General features: G+C 41.5%; 1 protein-coding gene across 3 annotated transcripts in view; it reads left to right on the top strand.

Moving 5' to 3' along the window:
* The window catches only part of ZNF827 (zinc finger protein 827), a 178,900-nt gene that overhangs the window by 71,753 nt on the left and 93,180 nt on the right, over positions 1-13,967 (top strand). The window lies entirely within an intron of this gene.

Genomic DNA, 13,967 nt, shown 5'->3' with positions numbered 1-13,967 from the left:
GTGTACCTGTCTTATTAAATACACTCCCCCTTTCCTGATTATGCCCGCAAATTGTTGGAAAACAGTGCTGTTTTCTAAGATGCTGTAGGTCATAATTTCAAATGGGTTCTAATGACATTCAAAGCACTTCTGTTAATTGATCAAAATAGCTATTCTTTCCTAATAGAGGACCTTGCACTGTTTGGTGTTTTTGTACTATGTTCTTTAAGAACCATTAAAAATATCTTTCTGAACTTAATAAACCATTAAGATGGCACTTGAAGTGATTACCAATAGAGTAGCAATAAGATTCTAGAAATAGAAAATCTCATAATGGAATGTTACAGTAATTAATCTAAGTTCTTAAGGCAAACAAATAATTTTTATTAGTATCTAAATGTCATTTCAGCCTATCAAATGTTGGCAAAATGGGTTATAATTTGAAATTCATGTATTTTGGATTTTTTTCCCACCCCGTCTCCTATCTGCCCCATGCCCTTCAGAACAGATAGAAATTTAGTGCGTTTTAAAATTCAAAGGTATGACTTTAAGAACATGGAAAGAAAAAAAAAAAAAAAGAACATGGAAAGAAAAGTTATGTAAACAATAGTACTTACCAAGTCATATCCCATCCTTAGTTCGCTGCTGCTTAAAAATAATTTCTAGAGACTCTACTGAAAATACTAACATGAATCAGAAGCTGTTTTCAGTTCTGTAACTTGGTGTGCTTGGAGGATGAAAGCGAGATATGTATTAGGGAGACCCCTTCCCAGTGTAATTTCAGCAGCAATTCTGTGTTTCTGGTTGACCAGTAGGTTGGAAAGTAAGAAATTAATAATTATTTACTTAGGGCTGTTGTATTAGAACAGTTGAAATTCCTGTATTTGCCATTTGGTGGGGTGAAGAATTCTTTCCTTTGATGTTAATTTAAAACACACTGGAACCTCCGGGGGACATGATTTGTTACAGATAAAGCATAATACGGTTGTCACCTTGTCGCCCCATTTTTCTAAACTTCGCAGTGATAACGCAGCTTCTCCTATGTAAGTGGGAGTTCTAGCAAGATTGTGCTAATTGCTAAAAGCTGCAAGTTTAAAAAAAATGATGTTCGAGCCCACATACTTTGAACCCTCCCTCCTGTGGCAAAAGGTCTTGGTGACATACAGTAATCTGTCTGTTGGTTTTCCAGTCAATTCAGAGAGGTTACACAGCTCTCTAATGCTTCTCCCATAACATAGACTTTCACGCTCTTCCAACAGTGACTCCTATCCCCTCCTGGTGGTAAGATTCCAGTGTGCAGTATTTCTATTTCAGAGTTTACTGTGCAGCCAGCATTGTGAGCAGAGGAAGCTAGGGTGGCACCAAAAGATAATATGCAATAATGAGATTTCAGGAAAGATGTTCTCGAAGGAAAACATTTTATCTTGGTCCTTTTGGATGATGCAGTTTGAGACAATGAAGTATGAAATCATTTCCTAGGTAATAAGAGATTCCCAAAATAGAATATAGCTAGGCAGCCATGCACATTTAATGATATTTGTGGTCAGCAATGGCTCTTCTTTATGCTTATGTTGGGCGTTAGTGAGTACACGTGCTGTGGGGTTCGACAGTAGTTAAATCTGGAATTCCCTGGTTGTCCGGTGGTTAGGACACCACGCTTTCACTGCCGAGGGCACGGGTTCCATCCCTGGTCAGGGAACTAAGAACCTGCAAGGTGTGTGGCGTGACCAAAAATTAGAAAAACAAAACACAAAAACAAAACAAGAAAGGCAATAGTTGAATGGATGACATGGTCGTGTTTCCAAAGGGCATCTGCCCTGCTTCATGCTGTGGAAATGAAAACTTGTTTGAAGACCTAGAAAATTATTGTTTTGCCCTGAAAAAATTTTCCAGTATTCCGTATGCTTTGACTTAGGTCAAAGAAATGTGCATCACAGACCCTACCTTCTAGATGCTTGTGGTCTAGCCAGAAGGCATCCAGGGCTATGGAATTCATTCAGTCAGCGCTTTGCCCTTGGAACTTCATACCTCGACAGTCTAGCAGACTGTGGTCACTAAACTGCGAAGAAGTTTCCAAGTCAGCCCTAAAAATAGGAATATGACTTTAAAAAAAACAAATGTCTTTTCATTCTGAAACTGCAAGGTAAAAGGGGACTCACCCTTTATTAGGTTTAAAGTGGATATTAGGGTTTCTAATCACGGGTGGATCGGTGCTCTTGGAAGAAGGAAGATGTTAGGAAAAAACCACCTATGCTGTCTTTCCTCAAGATATAATTTTAACAATTTCCATGTTTATGCCCTGAAAGCCATCTGAGGAAAGGACCTGTCAGTGTCTTCAAGCCCCCCTTTCCATGCTATTTCCTGTCTCTGTATAGACAAGAGTAGTCATGCATTTCTCAAAGCATCTGTGCAGGTAGTCAGGGCTGCTCCCCGTCTAATACCCCAAAGCCCTGATGCAGGTATTCCTGTGGGTGGGAGTCCCTGCCTTGCTAATTTTCATTTATGGTCTTCTGTCCTGCTGGGGAAAATCCATATGGTTAGGAAGAGCTAGGTGAGAAAAGTGCGCCCCATGCATTATCATACATTTTTCTTCCTTCTTTCAGTTTTGACCCAAAGAATAACTACCATTTGGAATAAGAGGACTTTTCATCTCTCTTACTTATTTCCTTGAGATTCAATGCTACGACCTGTCGTAGTTTAGGCCCTTTCAGTCTTTTCCTTGAATTAACAAGAGGAAACTAGTCAACAACTTGGCTGCCTCATTTCCGGTTTTAAATTAATTTATGTTAACTCCTTCACGATGGATGTTGGGCACATGGCCAGGTGAAATATCAGGTGAAACTTTCCTAGGTGGAGAAACCTCTGTAGGCATATTGTTTTCCAAATTAACATTTATGTTTTATGGGGAAAACAGATGCGTTAACAACCAGGTGAAATTTTTCATTAACTGTGTGTTTAGGAAAATCTGAGGTTTCTTCCTTCCTATTTCCAGTTGTCAGTTGGGCAGTCAAGTGCCTGACAGCTGGGCCAAGTAAATTGATTACCATAAAGAAAGCAACCCACTCTAAGGAAACCACTGGGTGTCTGGGACTACCTGTTGTTACTTGACATGAGAAAGCCAAGATAATCAGACTTTTCTGCTAAGTGTATATTTGCCAAAGATAATTCCCAGAAGGCTTGATTTAAGGAGGCCAAGATCCTGAAGTCCAATAGAGAGGCTAGGTAACATCAGATAGACTAAGAGAATCAAGTCAGTCTTAATCTCTGGTTTTGCAACGTCTAGTGACTTTGAAAACTTATAGAACAAATGTGTTATCACAGATGTGACATAATGCTCAAAGTGACCCAAAGTTTTATCTGCTCTGTCTCTGTTGTGCTTTAAAAGAAGTAGCTATGTTGTAAATCAACTATACCTCAATAAAGAAAAAAAGAGAAGTAGCTACGCTCAAAGAAACAAAGAAATGCCCTCTTCTACCTCGGTCATGCATATGTAAAATGTACCACATGTATGGTTGAACCAAGAAGTAGTAGATAAGAATGCCATTTAAAAAGATGAATCCCACAAAAAATAAGTAGCTGGAAAGCTGGAGCTATTCAGAAACATTAATGAAAAATTAAACATTTAAATTGATCTAACACGGTAAATAAAACCTCACATTAGACCTTGATTCAAAACACATCTATGGGTTTTCCTTTTTCTGTGCTCACAGAGGGAAACTGCATCGATTTATGTTCATTTCTGATTTATATTCATTTATCCCCACCTAGCCTTGGAGAGAAATATAAGTTATAATTGCCTCTTGCAGAGGAATCCAGGCAGGTCCTGGATTTGAAATACATAGTGATGTAGGGTTCAGGGAATCACCTACGTAAGAAAGGGCTTTAGTGCAGAGATATTTAGAAGCAGGTAACTTGGCTAGGATGAAGTTTTAAGGTGAATTCAATCTCCGAGGTGAACTGAAGCAGAGAGGAAAGGTACCCAGAGAATGACTTTGTTAACAGTTTTAATTAGGGCCCTTTTGGTTGTAAGTAACACATCCTCTTCAGCTAGTTTAGGCAGGAAAGAGGAATTTAATAGAAGGTGCAGGTTTGGGGTTGACTTTTGGAATGAACGCAAAGGTGGGGATGCAGCAGGGTGTCAGGCCTCCACTGAAGCCAGGGACTGGAAGACTGAATGGAGCCCAGGAGGTCCCTGCTCACCCCTGCTTCTCTGCACATACAGATGGACGTTTTCTGATATCCAGCCCACATGGTGGAACATGACAGTTGCCATCAGCTTCTGAGTATACCCCCCGTTCAAAAGAGTAGCTAAACAGAAATGTCTTTTTTTTTTTTAAAGATTTTTTTGACGTGGACCATTTCTAAAGTCGTTATTGAATTTGTTACAATACTGCTTCTGTTTTATGTTTTGCTTTTTTGGCCGCGAGGCGTGTGGGATCTCAGCTCCCTGAGCAGAGATCAAACCTGCACCCCCTGCATTGGAAGGTGAAATCTTAACCACTGGACCGCCAAGGAAGTCCCTAAACAGAAATTTCTTAGTCCCAATCCCAAATTCCAGCTGATTGCCTCAGCTCCAATTGGGGCCCACCAGTGGAAACTTCTGCTGTATCTACAAGTAAGGGCATGTTGAGCAGATATGACTGCTGTCATGTAGGATTGCTGGGACGAGAAGAATCCCCAGAAACGCACCTTGGGTGGGCAAGGAAGTGTAAGACCAGGAAGATAAGCAATATGTCTGAACCCCGAAAGTTCGAGGAGCAGATTATGGTCATTGCTGTTATTTAAATATTGAATGTAAATGTGTTTAGGCCTTTGGGTGATGCTTGCCTTTCCTTTCTGGTGGAGAAGACTGCCCAGCCAGGACTCAGCCTACCCAGCAGCAACTCAGTATGTGCTGAGACCCTGCTTCTAAGTGTGGTCCCCAGACCAGCAGAATCAGCATGAGTTGGAGAAGGTAGGGAAGTGATAGAGATGCAAATTCTTGAGCTTTACTGTGGACCCAGCTGAAACTCTCGAGTTCTTTATAACCGTACAAGTGATTCTGAAAGCTAAGTTTTGAGAAGCATTGTGCTGAGGAAATGGTTAATCAGAGAAATAAGTTTGGTCCATCCAAAAAAGAGTGCCTTGGGTTGAAACTGACAGAGAAGAAAGCTCTCTTAAACACACATTTTCCCTTTTAAAAAGAATCATCTGTCTTCAGTGGAGATTCTTTTTCATTTATTAGGAAATAATGGTATCTGGGAACCTTTTTTAGAAGGGCACGTGTACCTAATAAATCAAGATAGCGATGGTTGTTAGCCTTAGATACTGCTGCTTTTTTCCCATGTGCTTTGCTGTTAAATTTCAGGATTATTCCTGGGCAACGTGTGCATTCCTTTAGGAGGGACAAGCTCCCCGCCCTCAGCCCCAACAAATCCAAGGTCACGTCGGAGACTCTGCTATTCTAAAGAATTCCTTGAGATAGAGTAGGGATTTTAGCTAAATAAGTTCTCAGGGCACAAACTATTCACTGTTCTATTTGATATTCCTCCCTTGGAAAATCGTAGTCTATCAAACTTTATAAGCTATGACTTCAGTAATTATCTGCAAGGATGGGAAATAGGTGTCTTCAGTTTATGTTAATGTCATCTCTCGTTTCCCTCCTTCAGACTTACGGGTTATTTAGTTGGATGGTGGAAGGAACATGGGAGGCCTAGTTCTACCTAGTTCCTGTGATTCTCCTTGCTTACAGTGGAAAGTAGAGCACACTCCTGAAGTGAACAGGTGGACATGTTAGCCAACTACAAAAGAGTTAAAGAGTAATTTAGAAGCATCAGTTTAAAAAGTATTTTATTTATTTTATTAATATTGTCTATTTATCCCATTGTCAAATAGGTGGTGCTGAGGAATTTGAAAGCATGAAAATGTCAAAATGGCCTAGTCTAATCAGTCTGCAATTGAAAAATGCTTTTTTTCACTTCAGCTTTTTTTGAGCACCTGGAGAAACCTACTGAACCCAGTACTCTAATTTTCTAATGAGATATATATACATATAAAATCAGATTGTTATGTCTCAGAGGGGACTTCTAGACTGCTTTTTTAAATACCATCCCACTTTCTCAACATCCTTATTGAGATATAATTCACATACCATAAAATTTACCTATTTAAAGTGTGCAGTTCAGTGTTTTTTATTATATTGACAGAGTTGTGCAACCATCACCACATCTAATTACAGAACATTTTCATCCCCCGCAAAAAGAAACTTTATACCCATTAGCACTCACTCTTTACCTCCCATCTCCACCAAATACTCTCCCAGCTCCTAATCTACTGCCTCTCAATAGATTTTCGTATTGTGGACATTCCATATGAATGTAATTACCCAAGAAGTCTCTTCTTCCACTTAGCATAATGTTTTCAAAGCTCATCTATGTTGTAACATGCATCAGTACTTTATTCCTTTTTAAGGCTGAATAATATTCCATCGGATATTATTGGAATGGATATACCAATAATGCAATACTAATTTTATACATGGTATAAAATGAATATACCACATTTTGTTTATCCATTCATCCATTGTTGAACATTCGGGTTGTTGCCCAACTTTTGCTGATAAGGACATTTGAAGTTTTTGTGGAGACATATGTTTTGTTTCTCTTGGGCATATACCTCAAAGTGGAATTCCTGGGTCAAATGGTAACTCTACGTTTAACATTTTGAGGAACTGCCAAGCTGTTTTGCAAAGCAGCTGCACCATTTTATATCCCCACAGCAATGGATGGGAGTTTGAATTCTTCCACATCCTTGCCAAAAGTTGTTATTGTCTGTCTTTTTTATTATAGCCATCATGCTGGGTGTGAGCTAGTGTCTCATTGTGGTTTTGATTTGCGTTTCCCTGGTGACTAATGATGGTGAGCATATTTTCATGTGCTTATTGGCCATTTGTATATATTTCCCGGAGAGACGTTTACTCAAGTTCTTTTCCAACTTTTTAATTGAGTTATTTGTCTTTTTACTCTTGAGTTGTAAAAGTTCCGTATATATTCCGGATGTAAGTCTCTTATCGGATGTATGATTTGCAAATATTATACTTTCGCTCATTCTGCTGATTGTCTTTTCACTTTCTTGATGGTATTTGCAGCGCAAAAGGTTTTAATCATAATCCAGTTTATCTCTCTTTCCTTTTGTTGCTTGTTGCTTGTGATAATTAAGGAATTATCACATTTCCATAATTCCAAAAATTGGGTAAAAAATGAAGACTTGTTGAATATTAACATGAAAGCCTGTCTTTATGTATATTATATATTAGCACCATATTTAGTTTTCAGATATAAAGCCTATGAAACCTAACTTGACCTCCCTGATTTCTGTTTTTGCTATAGCATTCTGTACTTCAGCTGATGGCAAAGGATATCCATATGTCAACTTTTTAAATGACTTTTAATGAATATAACCAACAGTGGTCTTACAACTAATGAGGAGATCACTCTGTCACTGCCATATATATCCTACGTTACTCTCAGGATATACGTGTGTGTGTGTGTGTGTGTGTGTACACACGCACACACACACAGAAACCCATAACTGGGGGAGTTAAGTCATAAATAAGCAATTAGGCTCTTTTTTTTGCGCTTGAAAACTCAGTGAGAATTGCAGATTTTGGAGCGCAGAAACTCTTACATAAACGGAATAGATCACTTTAATAAGATAAAAATGTAACCTGTGTATATATCCAGAGAATTCCTTTCTTGAAGGTCTAGATTTTGTTAAGCTCAGAGGGTATACCTTGGTGTTATTTATCTGGTTGTTTAGACAGGACAGAGTGGGAAATAGCTGTATGCAGCTCTGGAAGGGCCATTCTCTTCCCAGCAAGAAGAGGGGACTTGCTTCTAACAGAAGCTCCCACCATAACTGGTGTTACCTTCACTCTTTGACTAGTAAGCCCCCTTCTATTTATTTTGGGATTCCACACACAGCTTCCAAATCCCGGAGCCCATATACCTGAGTGGCGGCTTCTGCTTCCCGCACCTCCCGGGGAGCTCTCTGGGCTCACACCCCAGGCCAGCGCCTCTGCGCCTCCTTTTCCCCTTAGAGCCCTCACCCTTTGGCCACCCTTTTGCTTTCTTGACCCGGCTTCCTTCACCTCCCACACTGAGGTCTGGGCCTCAGAAAGGCCAGACTCAAAAGGGCTCTTGTTTTACTATCATCTCCTCGGTGCAGAGCACATATGTTAATATAGCTACAAAAATTTGTATTGGCCTGTGTTTCAGAAACCAGGCAAAAGCTCAGAAAGGAATTTCATAGGCTCCACCTTCATTACAGATGCCGTTTCTGTTTGTCTGGACTGGGGGATGGAAGGCTGTAAGGCAAGGGGTGCAAGGTGGGGCTGGGCGTGGTGAAGGGGTTCCAGATCCTTTACAATACTGAGCAAAATAACTGAGAATGGCACCTAGGAGATGTGATCGCAGTTGGCCTAGCGTGCCCGTCTCCTGTATTCCTGTGTCATTTTCTGTTTTCTGATAGAAATAAAAAAACATTTCTACAGACATGACACATGACACAAACAGTAGCACAGAGAGGCCATTAGTAAGTACTATTTGATGGTGACAACTCTTAACAAGAAGCTTTATTTTCTGAGGGAGCCGATTGCAGTGTGAATGCAAATATTTGTGTAACCAGTCAAACATTCTGTTCCATTTTTCTCTCAGAGGACAAATTTCCTTGCCAGGTAGAAGCTGTGCATCTTGTCACTGCATTAGAATCTCTTATACCACTCTTCGCTTTTTATGGCTCCTACCCTCAGACTCTTTGGCTATATATTACCACAGTTATGGTCTTGTGAGGGAGAGCACGGTCATTATTTTCCTCAGTGAGAGATCTAAAACATTCTCATTCCACGATGGTTTTTCTTCTCATTGTCATATTAACCCTTAGCCTTTAACTTATCCATGTCAAAAAAGGGGAACATTTGCATGTATAATTAAACCCCATGGCTTCTGTGCCCATCTGGCTACAGGCTGGTATCACAGCCCTACCTCTGGAGAAGGGAATCCTCTGTCTGCTGCTGAGTGGCCACATCCCACCTGGAGCTCAACTGGGTGATGGTACTTGGGCCCATCAGCCACATTGAGCACCGGAAGATACACACAGGGTGAGACTGATGGAGCCCATTTCCATTGGGCTGGGGAGTGTCTATATTAGCCCAAGAATGGAAAACTTTCTGAAGAGAACTATTTCTCCCTTTTGACTTCTGTTATTCTGATAGGAAGATGAAGGCTTGAAGAGTGGTATTTTCTCATTATCAAAGTGTGAGAACCTATGACATTCTTGGTCTTCTTCCTAATAAGTCTTCTATTTACTCCACCCATGTATACATTTTCCCCATCTTGAGTTCATGCTGTGAGTTGATTTACTTCCTGTTTTCTAAATACGGGATTGCAGTTGGATTCGAGCACATTTCCTGGTTTCTCATGGCTTCCACATGCTTGTATCACTTATCTCCACAGCTGGAGACGTGGGGGGCAATGTTAGAATATTCATGTTACCCACCATCTCTTATCTTATGTCCAAAATCAAGTGGTGAGGATCACTCTTTAAAGAATACATCACAAATGTGTTTCCTTATGTCCTCTGACTGCCAACCTTAGCCCCGTAAACCCAGCTACACACACACACACACACACACACACACACACACGTGCTTCTCTCCTGTCGCTACCAAAACTCTTTCTACTGTTTTGGAGTTGGAGCAATCAGGGGGACAGCCTTCCTGGAGGCTTCCTGTGGTCCACGTCCACGTTGCCAAATGTATATTTAATAGCCCTCTTGTCGAGAGGGAGAGAGACCCTTAGCAGAGCTGAAGGATTAATGGGACTAAAGGTGAAATGGCAGTGATTTGTGGGACTTACCTTGGGAGCAGAATCATTGTGCCTCACTCCACCTTTAAATAGTGGCAGAAATCTTCACTTGGGATTCATCAGTGCTTACGTAGCCAACCTATTGTGTGTTATGTAGATAATTTTCTTCTGCACTTATTTTTTCTTTTTGCGGTACGCGGGCCTCTCACTGTTGTGGCCTCTCCCGTTGCGGAGCACAGGCTCCGGACGTGCAGGCTCATCGGCCATGGCTCACGGGCCCAGCCGCTCCGCGGCATGTGGGATCTTCCCGGACCGGGGCACGAACCCGTGTCCCCTGCATCAGCAGGCGGACTCTCAACCACTGCGCCACCAGGGAAGCCCCGTCTGCACTTATTTTTTGAAAGCTGTAGAATAAAGAAGAAAACTGGGGACTCGGGATAATTTAATCGAGACAGATGGCTGTCTCCTTTCAATCACTTGTATTAAAACCTTTATTTTGGGGACTTTCCTGGTGGCGCAGTGGTTGAGAATCCGCCTACCAATGCAGGGAACACGGGTTCTATCCCTGGTCCGGGAAGATCCCACGTGCTGCAGAGCAGCTAAGCCCGTGTGCCACAACTACTGAGCCTATGTGCCACAGCTACTGAAGCCCACGCACCTAGAGCCCGTGCTCTGCAGCAAGAGAAGCCCCCACTCGCCGCAACTACAGAAAGCCCGCATGCAGTAACGAAGACCCAATGCAACCAAAAATAAATAAATAAATAAAATTGATTCTTTAAAAAAAAAAAACTTAATTTTTAAATTTACCTTTATTTAAAAATTTTTTTTTCAAAACAAAACATTTTATTGAAGTATAGTTGATTTACAATGTTGTCTTAGTTTCAGGTGTACAACAAAGTGATTCGGTTATACACATATATATGTACATCTATTCTTTTTTTGTTTTGTTTTTTTGGGGTTTTTTTGGCGGTACGCGGGCCTCTCACTGCTGTGGCCTCTTTCCCGTTGCGGAGCACAGGCTCCGGACGCGCAGGCTCAGCGGCCATGGCTCACGGGCCCAGCCGCTCCGCGGCACGTGGGATCTTCCCGGACCGGGGCACGAACCCGTGTCCCCTGCATCGGCAGGCGGACTCTCAACCACTGCGCCACCAGGGAAGCCCTATTCATTTTTCGATTCTTTTCCGTTATAGATTATTGCAAGATATTGAGTAAAGTTCCCTTTGCTATACAGTAAGTCCTTGCTGGTTATCTATTTTATACATTGTAGTGTGTATGTTTATTCCACCCTAATACTGTATAACATAGTTTCACCTACAAAACGTGGTTCATATTAGACAGATTTTCCTACGTGACTCCTCAGCTTTCTTGGAGATGCCCAGGGCTGAAGTCCTCAGCCCATGTGTAACAGGGAGAGATCAAGCATGAGGGCCTACTTCTCCCTTAAGGGTCCCGCCTTCTCGTCCCCATGCTCCTGGTTCACTGTTTGTCACCCTTCACCACCTGTGCTAGAGACGACACAGGAACAGAGAGAGGAAAGGACATTGAGATGAGTCACTTACGTTACTTGCAAGTAGCTTTGATTTTTCAAACATTTGGAAAAGAAGGTTGAAACCCAGCTAAAATGCATTCAGAGACTATCCATGCACTCCATGTCTCCAAAAAGTATGAGGAATTAGAGCCCAGAGGGAACGTTTCCCACCGTCACATGGTCTGGTCCCCACTCCAAGGTTTCCCACAGGCATGGTACCAAGGATGTTGCCCCATCGTAAGCAGAGGCTCATATATCATTGGCCATGAGGGCTTTGATTTTTGGCAAAAGTTTGTAAAGGGGGTTAAATGAACTCTGTACCTTAGCTCTTCTCTACTTCTCATCATAGCTTTCCTTTTCTTCTTTATGGTCTTTCTTTTTGTTCTTGTTGTTTTCGTTCATGTACTCATTCATTCAGCACTATTTATTGAGCCCCTACTATTTTCTAAGCCCCATTTTGGGCACTAGGGACACCAAGGTGAACAAGACAGTGTCCTCTCCTGCGTGAGCCTGCGTTCTCTTCCCACCCCATCCACCACTGCCCATGCTTACTCTGGGTCGTGCCTGGGTTCCAGTCTCTGTTATTATGCAGTGTTCTGCTCTCTGCACCATCTTACCAGCCCTTCCCTGCCTGCTGGAAACCCTGACCGATGGAAGAAAAGCAGTCAGGGCTTCTCAACAGAGATATCCTTGGGACACGATTCAGTAATATTTAGCACCACCTAAGAAAAGCATTTTAAACTTGTCTGCATATACTAAAGCCCTTTTACCATCTGTTAGTGGAAAATATTTAAAAGTCTGGTAAAACTCTCGGTTATTGAAATAAAACTCTTCATTTGCTCCTTCCTTTCCTTGGGCATTAAAGACTCCCTCTTCCTCCCTGAGTATCAAGCAATGGCCAACCCATCACCGGACAGAGATGGATCTTGCTTTTTGGTCATTTTTTTATGTCAGCAGGAATTCTGCTGAATCTTTCAGAAGTTCTGTTTAAAATCTACATGCACACCCCCCCCACCCTTCCTGCATTCAAGTTCATAGGAAGATATATAAAGGCCTATTAATCACAACAGATGAGGTGGACAGGACTTAGATTTATTAAATGACAAAGGATAATGATGTTAAATCGCTTTAGGCTTAGATCAGATACTTTAATTGACCCTTTTTCTTTCTTTTTTTCTTTTTTTAATGTGAGACAAGAAGAGTATATTCTGGACGTTAGATGAAAAATAGGTTAATTTTTTAAAAATGAGATCATTTGGAACGTTACCAAATGGCAGACCTACAGTTTAAATGCACATCTTTAGCTAATTCCTCGTGAAATCATCAAATGAAAAGAAAACAAGACGATTGGGAGAGGTTTTACTTTAACCACCAGGACACTCAGAGTTCAACAGATAATGACTGGACCCCTCCACGTCGTCTGCTGGTTGGAGAAGCTGATCTCCCGGAGCCCCCAGTGACTCAAGGATTTTAATTCTTGTCCTTGGGACAAAAGTGAAATTGAAGGCAGCATTTGTTATGTGTGATGGACGTATTCTGACTTGTGATCACCTTCCCCATGGCCGGTCTGAGGGACCTTCCTTTACGTCAGGGAGCCCCCTGTGTAGTTTAACCCTGGGCAGTGTCATACCCTGAATCAATTCCAGAACTTGTGCTGCAGCTCTGGGTCCCGTTTTATGGCCAGTCTGAAAACACTGGCAAACGCCCAGCTGAGTTATCTCAGACGAGGACCTCTTACGTTGCTTGCTGATGTCAGGGAGGTGAAGACTAATTGAAGAATGCTCAGAAGAATAAACTTCAAGTGCTTTGCTCTGATGGAAAATGATATGTTTCTTGGATCCCTGAAAGTGAACTTCCAGGTCTCACTCACTCTTTATGATCTTTAAAGTTTGAGTTCTGTTGTTTTTTTGTTGGTTTGTTTTAGGGCAGATTTTTCCTTGCAGACACAGAACAACTAATAAATGGAACAATAGAACACTGGGTGTTCCTTATTTTGTCTTTCTGAGTTGACCTCCTGCTTACCCCTGTCCACTTAATTGTGAATTCTAGTGTGCACAGCTCACTCTTCAGACATTTGTTAATTCTCCTTCCTAAGTTGCCAGGTAGTGTACTGATAAAGAGGGGAAATGCAAGTTCTCGTATGGTTTTGCTGATCCAATTCAAAGGGCCAATTCTGATAAAATGTCTTTGAAATTGTTATAAGAATAAAAAATGTGGGGCATGTGCATGTGTGTGTGTGTGTGTGTGTGTGTGTGTGTGTGAGAGAGAGAGAGAGAGAGAGAGAGGGAGAGAGAGGGAGAGAGAGAGAGAGAGAGAAAGAGAGAGAGAAGAAGGAAGGAGCATATAAAAAACCTAGACCCATCATTCCACCATTTTAAACAAGATTCTCCTAATGTTTAGATTACTGTGCAGATTGGTTTCACCACCTGGGAAAGATGGTCTGATTTAATTAATCAATTAATTATCTAATGAATTATTTAAGTTTGTGTAGAGCTTTGCATGTTTCCCTCTTAGATACTGGCTTGGTCTCATGATTTGCTCAGTTCCTTCTGTGCAGTTCTGGGTGAAATGTGTGTGTGTGTGTGTGTGTGTGTGTGTGTGTGTGTGTGTGTGTGTGT

The sequence above is a fragment of the Monodon monoceros genome, unplaced genomic scaffold, assembly GCF_005190385.1.
Source record: "Monodon monoceros isolate NGI ecotype Baffin Bay Population unplaced genomic scaffold, NGI_Narwhal_1 Super_Scaffold_20, whole genome shotgun sequence".
Taxonomy (NCBI): Eukaryota; Metazoa; Chordata; class Mammalia; order Artiodactyla; family Monodontidae; genus Monodon; species Monodon monoceros.
Note: the sequence above shows the minus strand (reverse complement) of the source record. Positions and strands in the feature narration are given on the sequence as shown.